This window comes from Ochotona princeps, chromosome 10 (assembly GCF_030435755.1).
Source record: "Ochotona princeps isolate mOchPri1 chromosome 10, mOchPri1.hap1, whole genome shotgun sequence".
Taxonomy (NCBI): Eukaryota; Metazoa; Chordata; class Mammalia; order Lagomorpha; family Ochotonidae; genus Ochotona; species Ochotona princeps.
Genome location: NC_080841.1, coordinates 21,338,333 through 21,348,142, shown reverse-complemented (window position 1 = coordinate 21,348,142; position 9,810 = coordinate 21,338,333). Strand labels below are relative to the sequence as shown.

At 43.4% G+C, this 9,810-nt stretch overlaps 1 pseudogene; it reads right to left on the bottom strand.

Annotated features, from left to right (window-relative positions):
• Nucleotides 1-629: 629 nt before the first annotated feature.
• Nucleotides 630-782, bottom strand: LOC118759208 (U2 spliceosomal RNA; annotated as a pseudogene).
• Nucleotides 783-9,810: the final 9,028 nt, after the last annotated feature.

The following is a 9,810-nucleotide window of genomic DNA, read 5'->3' as shown; positions in this document are numbered from 1 at the left end:
TGGCACTGGAGACACAGAGAGGCAGCGGCTCAGCATCCCAGCAACGCCCAGGGAGGGCAGTAGGAACAGAGATGGGTGAGAAGTAACTGCCTGACAGCTGCAGCCCTCATGGTGCAATATGTCATCTTGGCAAGACACAAACAGTGTAAATATTTCTGACATTAGCTCCTCGTAGGATGTTGCTTAAATAAATTCAAACGTGGCCACAGGATTTTAAAGTTTTTGACTTTAAGGAAAGAGAGAATGGTGCAAGTTACAAAACAATGGGTATAACTTCTTTTTTTTTTTTTAAGGTCTAAGTGGAAAATGCATATGGGCAGAGATAGCAGTCAGCAGAAATCAAAAGTGATGCTTTTTTTCTTTTGCATGTGAGTTTGTTCAACCATGTAGCTGGGACTCAAACCCTGGTCTTCTGATCCTAGAATTTGGGGGGTCCCATGCAGTTTCTTTACCACCAGGCCAACAGCATTTTAACAACAAATTTACAAAATTCTTGAGATGTGAACTAATTGGCTGTTATGAGATGGGTCAGCCCAGCACAACTCTGGAGACACAGAGAAGAATGACTGGTGTGATAGCAAGGGGAGAACATTCCACTGGAAAATATACAGCCATAAACCTGAGACAAATAGGGCAAGCACTATCACCACGGAGGCACTATGGAGACGAGCGGAAGGAAAGCCTAATTATGAAAAAACATTAAAAAAAAAATTAGTGAATACCTACCTGTGGGAGGCAGGCAAGAATTACACTTGATCTTAGCCAAAAGGCCGAGAAGCAATTGGCAGGCAAGAATTGAAGTGGATCTTTAAAAAATGAAGATTTTAGGCCCAGCACAATAGCCTAGTGGCTAAAGTTCTCGCCTTGCACAAGCTGCGATCCCATATGGGTGCAGGTTCTTATCCTAGTGGTCCGCTTCCCATCCAGCTCCTTGCTTGTGGCCTAGGAAGGTACTGGATGATGGCCCAAAGCCTTGGGACCCTGCACCTGCATGGGAAATCTGGAAGAGGCTCCTGGCTCCTGGCTTCTGGATCAGCGCAGTTCCAACTGATGTGGCTGCTTGGGGAGTGAATCATCAGATGGAAGATCTTGCTCTTTGCCTCTCCTCCTCTCTGTATATCTGACTTTAAAAATAAAATAAATCTTAAAAAAAAATGAGGATTTCAAAGGCAGGTATAAAATGGCAGAACTATCCCAGGCACAGGAAATGAATTAAACAAATGCAGAATAACAAGGTTTTAGGAGGGTGGCTAATAGATCAGAACTCAGTTGCAAAAACTGCGAGACACCAAAATAGACTTTCTAAATATCTAATTTTTGGGCCCTGATAAAACTAGTTTTCCCAAGTCACTTACTGCATCTTTAAAATAAGAATTTAAGGGCTGGTGGCATGATGTAGTGGATAAGGCCTGTGATGTCAGCTTCCCATTTATGCGCCGATTTGTGTCCTGTATGTCTCACTTTTGATTCACTTCCTGCTGATAATCATAGAAAAGCAGAAGATGGTTCAGTTGTTTGGGCCCTGCCACCCACATGGGAGATCCCCATGGAATTCCTGCTTTGAGCTTGACTCAGCCCCAGCCGCTACAGGTATATGCAGAGTGAACCAGTGGATGCACCACCTCTCCGTATCTAGCTCTGACTTCTAAATAAATAAGCCTTTAAAAACAAAACAAAACAAACAATAAAAAATGTATGGCCAGTTTCTGCCTTGAGAAGATGGCTGTCTTTGAAAAGCCACGGTGCCAGTCCTGGCCCCAATCTTTTAAACTGAGACTAGACAGAATTCTGACAGTGTACATAGTGGCATCCTTCTGCTTGGGGACAACAGAGGTCTTCCGTTCTCCTTAGAAAATGTCAAGAATCCGAATCAAGATGGCAGAATAAGGTGAGGACATGATTAAACAGAAGGAGAAACATTAGCCAGGGTAAAACAGAAAGGGCACATTCCAAGAAATGGGAGAGGATAGACCAACAGCAGAGGGGCACCTGGTGACTGATGGACACAAAAAAGCAGCTGAGACAACGGTGTGGTGCTGCAGTGACCTGATACACCAGTAGCATTCAGCAAGTGGCAATTAGAACTCCACTGACAGCCAGAACCATAGCAACCAGGTAGGAAGCGGAGTTCACCAGGAACTCAGGAGGTGAACCCAGAAAAGAACTGCCTGTCCTGCTGGTTTGTTTGATTTGACTGGGAGCAATGACAGAGCAGCAGATTCCAAACAGGCAGTACAGGGACAGAGTGGATTTCAAACACAAAACCCCAGTAGAGCTGAATCGGGTGTCATCTTGTGCAGGTAGGCAAAGGTTATGGGACAGACTAAGCATGTACCAAGCTAGAATTGAACTCATATCTGGCTCAGTGAATTGTAACAAAGTGGCATCCTTCAAGTTCCACCCAAGATAGGTCTGGGTAGCCCCCAGACCTAACGGCCAGCAGGTCAAGAACTGCACGAATTGAACAGGCTCCATTTTGTCTCACAGGAGACCTCTCACAGGAAACTCTACAGGCCAGAAGAGAATGGAGCGACATATTCCAGATTCTAAAAGCAAAAAATTGGGCCCGGCGGCGTGGCCTAGCGGCTAAAGTCCTCGCCTTGAAAGCCCCGGGATCCCATATGGGCGCCGGTTCTAATCCCAGCAGCTCCACTTCCTATCCAGCTCCCTGCTTGTGGCCTGGGAAAGCAGTCGAGGATGGCCCAATGCACTGGGACCCTGCACCCGTGTGGGAGACCCGGAAGAGGTTCCAGGTTCCCGGCATCAGATTGGCGTGCATCGGCCCGTTGCGGCTCACTTGAGGAGTGAAACATTGGATGGAAGATCTTCCTCTCTGTCTCTCCTCCTCTCTGTATATCCGGCTTTCCAATAATAATAAAATCTTAAAAAAATAAATAAATAAAAGCAAAAAATTGCCAGCCCAGGATAATGTACCCAGCAAAGTTTTCCTTTGTCTTTGAAAATGCAATAAAATTCTTCCACAGTAAAGTTGAAAGAATATGCCTCTTCCAAACCTGCCCTACAAATGATAGTTACAGATGTTTTGTTGACAGAGAAGAGGAATAGCACGCTCCTAAACCAAAGGCAAATGTGAAGAACACCCCAGTAAAATAACAACAGAAGACTAAATCAATGAACAAACCATTGTTAAAATGACAGGACCAAATTACCACCCAACTATTTATATTAGCCCTGAATGAGTAAAACTCATTAATCAAATGTCTTAAATTAGTAAACTGTATTAAAAAACAAAACCCATCTATTTGTTGCCTACAGGAGATATACCTCACCAACAAAGACCAGCAGAAACTATACCTCATGGGTTTTGATTTTTTTTGTTTTTAGTTTCATTTCTTCGAAACATATTTTCCCACTAAATCTTTAATGACTTACATAGATCATACAATAGCATCATTTTCTTCAAGTAGGTTCTTGATTTCCTTTTTCATTTCTTTAGCAACACATTAGTCATTGAATAGCATGTTATTTAACTTCATGGTGTTGTTAATTTCTTTTGTCTTCCTGTTATTGATTTTGTTTTGTGGCTTGTCATTTAAGAGGATGTATAGTAACTGTAATGCAGACTATCATATCCAGTGGCACTGTAAATTTCTGTTTTTCTTCCTGTTGTTGGTTTTGTTTTGTGGCTTTTCACTTGGGGGAATTTATAGTGACTGTGTAGTGGAGACTGATGTGTGTATCTCTACTCGATCAAGGATGGACTCCCAGAGAAACTGTCGCATGTGTCTTGACAATAGGATGCTGGACTCTGCTATTTTCCATGCCCACGAAGACAGACTTATGACTGTTTATTAGGAACTATACTGTTGTAATGATATGGGAGAACTCAGAGTGTGTGTGTGGGGGGGAGATAGGGGCGGATTTAGGGGAATTCCCAGGGCCTATGGAACTGTGTCATAAAATGATAATATCATAATAAAAAAGGAAAAAAAGTCAAGAATCCACAGAGTCCTCTAGTAGGTGAACCCTTTGGGTACTTGTAATTATTGAGCCTATCTATGTTTAACTCTGCAAGCACAACCTTCAAAATACAGCCAGTTTCAATTTAAGTTAACAATCAAGTCTTTTGCCTTGTATCACCTGTGTACATGCCCCCTGGCCCCTAATAGCATTGCCTGGTTGCTGACGACGCTCAGCCCTAATGAAATCACACTACATTCATTCATTCGTGTCTGCATCACATTCCAACACGCATTTACATTGTGGTGGTTAGCTGACCCTTTTATTTCACTCTATTATCACGTTCTTGTAACCAAACATACTGGGGGACATGAGTTGTCTGCAGGTTATGACGGGTGTACATACGTGTCCCATTGCACATGTGGGCAGATGGGTGAGAGTACAGTTCTTGGGTCATGGGGTGTACGCAGCTTCATCTTTGTGCTCTGTTCTCCTGTGTGGGTAAGCCTTGCTCCACTTTTTTCTTTCCCACAGGATTCTAACTTGTGTGCCTCTGTTCCTGTTTTTCTAACCTTCAGTTGTCTTGTTTTTTTGTCATGTTTTCAGGACCAGATTCTAGCTTGCTCCCAAGGGAGCAACTGCTTTGTCCATGTACTACGTGTACTTGGAATATTTTGAGTCTTTTCTTTCGAACGGAAAGCACATATTTAATGGAGGGGCAGGGGTAGGTCTTTTCGTTGAAGGTGATACAGGATGAGAATTAGGACTACTCATTTCCATGCTGTCATTTGCTGCTTAATTGTTTTTGGGCAATTTAAGGTTTTTGTGTTGAGGGGTAGTGTTACTGATTCTACCTGCTTAATGGTGGTCCTGAGTGCTTTGCATGGAACATTGTGTAACTGACTCTAACAGGCTTATGAACTACAGCCTCAGAATACCTTCAGGCTGCCCAGTGGAGGACGCACCCTGAGCATGTGGCCAGAGTTAACACTTAGCTCACTCTGCCCACGCCCCCTGGTAGGGTGGGTCCACGAGGGAAGCATGCGGTCACAGAACACTCGGAGTGAAATGAATCAGCCCATTTGGAAATCAAACCCACAACCCTGGCTTCATATACTCGGGTGGCCTAAACCTACATGAGCAAGGAGGAAGCAAACGGAATTAGAAATTCCGTTGAAGTAAACAACAAGGCTAGAGGTGGCCAGTGGCGAACGCCAATGAACTAGCTCCTGGAAATGGCGTTTTGTCTGTACCGTTTTTTGCACAGAAACCATTCAAGCCATGAAGGTAACCACATTCTAATTGTCCTTATCCTACAGGCTGTCCTCGTGCAACTCCACACTTTGTTACTTTCTTGTCTTAAAAAGTTTTCCAAGGCTAAATACACTACTACAGGTGTGCAGCATTTCAAACCCACAGCAACCTCTCTAAACAGCTTATGAAGGAAGATAAATTTGGACTCACGGTTTTGGAGGTTCAGTGTAATACCGGGCAGCCCCGCTGCTCTCACATCCAAATGGCAGTGTTTTTGGGTGCAGTCCTCAGGCAGTGTGGAGCACCCCATACTGGAGTGCACGTCCCTGCCGAGCCTTGTACCGCCACTGTGATCCAATCAGGGGATTCACCCAACCGCTGAATCCAATTTGCTTAGTTAAAGGCTCCACCTTTAAACACCATATGGGATTGCTTCTCCCTCCACCCCCTGCCACTCCTAATAGGACCATTAGAAAATTTATACAAGCCAGCCTTTAGCACAATGGCCTTTGAGGATTAAACTAAACATTCAAGCCACAATTGATAACTACTCTGAGGGGGCTACTGCTCATTTCAACTTCTCTTCTAGTCAAACTTTTCATGAGGACATTGTTTTTGGGCTCTGATTTCTTATTCTCATAAAGCTGTTAAAATCCAAGACTTGAGGAGGTAGCCTTTCCAACATGAATTAATGGCTGAGCTGAAAGGCAACCCATTAAAGAAGCAATCATGACTCCTAGATTTTATTTTTTTCCGGTTCCGGAACTGCTAAGTTAGTTTCAAGTAATAAATTTTCCTATTATGCTTATCTTCAAATACTTCTTGGAAAACTGTTTGAGCATATTGTAAGGGATGGGAAAAGGTGGGAGAGAAAATGATTGAGTGATATACAATGTACAACATTTGCCAACTCCTTGTCAACATAGCAAGGCCAGATGGTTTCCTTACTTTTTTTCCCCACCAATATATATTATCTGACAATATACTGCCAGAGGAAGGAGCTGATTTATATACTTTGAGACACTCTTTAGAAGCGAACAAGGCTGCTAACAAGAACTTCACTTCCACCATTTCCATTTGAATCAGTGGCTCTGGCACAAGCCCATGAAGGGATTTCTAGGCGGCGGGATTGTTTGTAGAGCAGGTGCCAGCTCTTATTAACAGGGTGCCGTATTCTGTGAGCTCCTGCAAACTGGAAATCATACTAGCAGTAGCACACTTTTTAGCTGAGATGCTAGCTGAAGCCCCAGAGCTGGGTTTATTCACCACAAAGTCAGACATTTCCATGGTTGGCTATTTTGATACTGACATGACAGTGAAAGAGAAGCCCAGGGAAGAATCTCATCCAGTGAAAGCAAACCATGTAGCCAACAGAATCCTCCTTGCCCAATATTCAAGTCTTCAGTGTCCTTTAAAATCCGACCTTCCTACAGAGTGATGTGGCTTGTTTTGAGCTTTACTTATGTGTCTGGTCTCTGGCCAGGGAGCAAAGTAATCAAGAGTTGGCTCTAAGACCAACAGCTGCGTTTTCCTCCCCAAAGGTGATCCCATCTCAGGGTAGCGGAGGTGGAGGCGGCAGGCAGGAAACAGGTGGGAGGGTTTTGTGTAAGCAAAGCCGTTGGCTTGCCTGGGAGTCCCAGATTCGTGCCTGCACGTTACAGCTTCTTTCAAACAGTGACAGGTCACAAATGAAACAGCCTACTAAAGTCATGAATCTTACGGAGCAATGAAACCAGATCCCCTCCATCCTCTCCAGCTCTACTCTTTTTGCAAAGTACTAGCAGTGTAAGGCCCAGAAACATTTCAAAAAGAAAACCTTCCCAGGTGATTTTGATTCAGCTCGCATACCTTTGTAGTGGTAAGGCAACAGGCATGAATGTTATTCAAAACTCTAATGTATATTAAGCAGGGATAATAATCCTTTCTACTTTGTAACAGCTAATGGTTCCATAAATGTTAGCTATTATGCCAGGCCTTGTCCCGAGAGCTTTCTGTGATTCTTACATAAACCCACTTTTCAGACAAGGAATTGATTCAGTTAGATTAAGCAATTGTCGAATGACACAGAAACGCTGGGATTTAAGTGAGGCACTTGTCTAGAAAGATCCTGTTCCAAACCATCAAATATCGTAAAATAATCCAGTAACATGTATGTGAAGATCATTTGATTTTGAAACTTTAAAGGTGTTCGCAGAGTGACTGAATTAAGCTCTAGATGGGGAATACTGCTCCGGTAGTACTGGCCACTCACAGCTTCACTACAGGGACTTAATCTGATTCTTGCCTATTTCTCTGAAACGCTTACTTGAGCCTTTTGAAATATCACAGTGTTTCTTTCCTCCTCAAAAGACTTATTTTCTCCATCTGGGTCTCCCACATGGCTACAGCAGCCCAAAGACTTGGGTCATCTTCTATTTTCTCCATTAACATTAATAGAGAGCTGCACTGGAAGTAGAGCAGCCAGGACATACACTGGCACTCAAACGGGATGCTGGCGTTTCAAGAGGTAGCTTAACGTGTTAACACAATGCCAACCCAAATAGACTTTAACTCGAAGAATTCTTTGTAGAGATGCCTCACTCAGGGCTTGTCATCCAAGTGATAAATTAACTAAATGTTAAATTGAACACCTTTCAAATCTAACAGATTTTGAAAAAGTGCTAGTCATATTCCACAAAGTGGTTTACATACAAAGTATTTAGGATGTCAAAAGAGAGAGGCTGGGTAAGGGAATGAAAGGAGAAATTATAAATGAAGTACAAAACCTTTGGAACTGAAAGAACTGGTTATATATCCTTGAAATCCTCTATCCTGGTTTAGCAGGGAAATGGGGAAATAGATTTTGGGGTGCATACAAGTCAGGTGGGGTGGGTGTTGTGGTACTCAGGCTGCAGCTGGGGACACCTGTGTCCCATCGCAGAGTGCCCCCTCCATCCCTGCTGATGTCCTTGGGGGCAGCTGCAGTCGGCTCAGGCACTCAGTCCCTGCCGTCCCGGGTGAGAGCAGCCCCAGGAGAACAAACCAGTCTCTCAGCCTCCCACAGAAACAAAAAAATTATGCTCGAGTGAATTTGTGAAAGCAAATTTCCACTACTCCTTTAACCCCAAACCTTTTATCAGGCAATCAAAAGTGGCTTGGAAATAAAACAAGTGTTACTGGCACTTGAGACAAAAGTTATCCTATGAGGATTTAGCTTGTATTCCTGGCATCAAATCTAGTAAAGCATGAGACTCACCTAGAGTTCAACAAAATGTTACCCTCAACCTACCCAAATTTCAACCAGTATCTAAAGACCAGATACATAATGCAGATCTCCCACGATCCCCAGGAATTTAACAAGTAGCTGAGTAATCTGTAATGTGGCACAATCCAAACCTAGGCAGGCAAAGAACTCCGAGAAAGTCTGTGAGACGCAGTTCCCCACTGATGAGCCAGTAGCCCAGCTGGGCATACACAAAGCTGAACTGCTACACAGAAGATACCAACTAAGTCTTGGGTTAACTCCACACAACTCAAACTCAGTCTCTCTCCTGAACACATCTGTAAAATGTTGCTCACACCACATCATTGTGGAAGGGATTCTCCAACTCCTGAGCCTTTTGTTTTCAGAGCAGTGAGGGGGCCAGAGTGGTGGCATGGCACACTAATCCTCACCATGCAGCGCTGGCATCCCACATAGGCACAGGCTCAAGTCCTGGCAGCTCCCTACTAATGGCATAGGAAGGCAGCAGAGGATGGCCCAAAGCCTTGGGCCCCTGCACTCATGTGGGAAACACAGAAGAAGCTTTCTCTTCCTCTCTGGAATTTTCAAATAAAATAAATCTTTTTTTAAAAAAGGAAGCAGTGTGAAAGGAAGCCGGGTCCTTGTGGGAGTAGGAAAGCAGAACCCACTGGAGAGTAGCAGTTTCTGCTAGCACAGGACCTCTGAGCCAACCGTGACCCATGTGAGAACACGGTGACTGGCTAGTTTTATCCTGCAGCCCAGGTGGAAGAGACATTGTAAGGGACTAACTGGTCAACATTCACAAAAATAGAGGGTCTGTGTGAAAAAGCCAAAAGAAAGCTCCAACACAGCACTGTAGCAATGTGCTTGGAATGCATCAGATGGAAAAGTTTTAGAAAAAGAGCATCACCCCACCCTCCTTCATCAAATAATTCAAGCCATCTTGAATGTTCAAAGGCTGACCAAGAAAATGTCTTTTATTAAAAACTCTTTCAACTTGAACTAGATAATATCTTTCGGAACAAATTTTATTCGACACATAAGTACAAGTACAAGGGACTAGTACTATACTTTCGTATAGACTGTTTCTAGATTAATGTAAAATGTTGGAAAAAGGATATCAGATAAGGTAAAAGGATTTATTATTCAGAATCAGCTCCAAGTCTGATACTCATTACATTCGACCTTTGGCACCCATTTGAAGTACTAGTTTTACAAGAGGGACATGCTATGCCCAGTAGACTTTTGGCAGTTTCCGACAGTCACATTTACCCCAGTTTCACTCACTGGTGCTGCTAAATGTGCAGGGACAAAAAAAGAGCAAGTCATGTACTTATATTATTTTCCTTTCCATGATTTTTTTGGGCCTGCACAGCCTTTAAAAGCAGAAGAAAGGGCATTATTCACAGGTA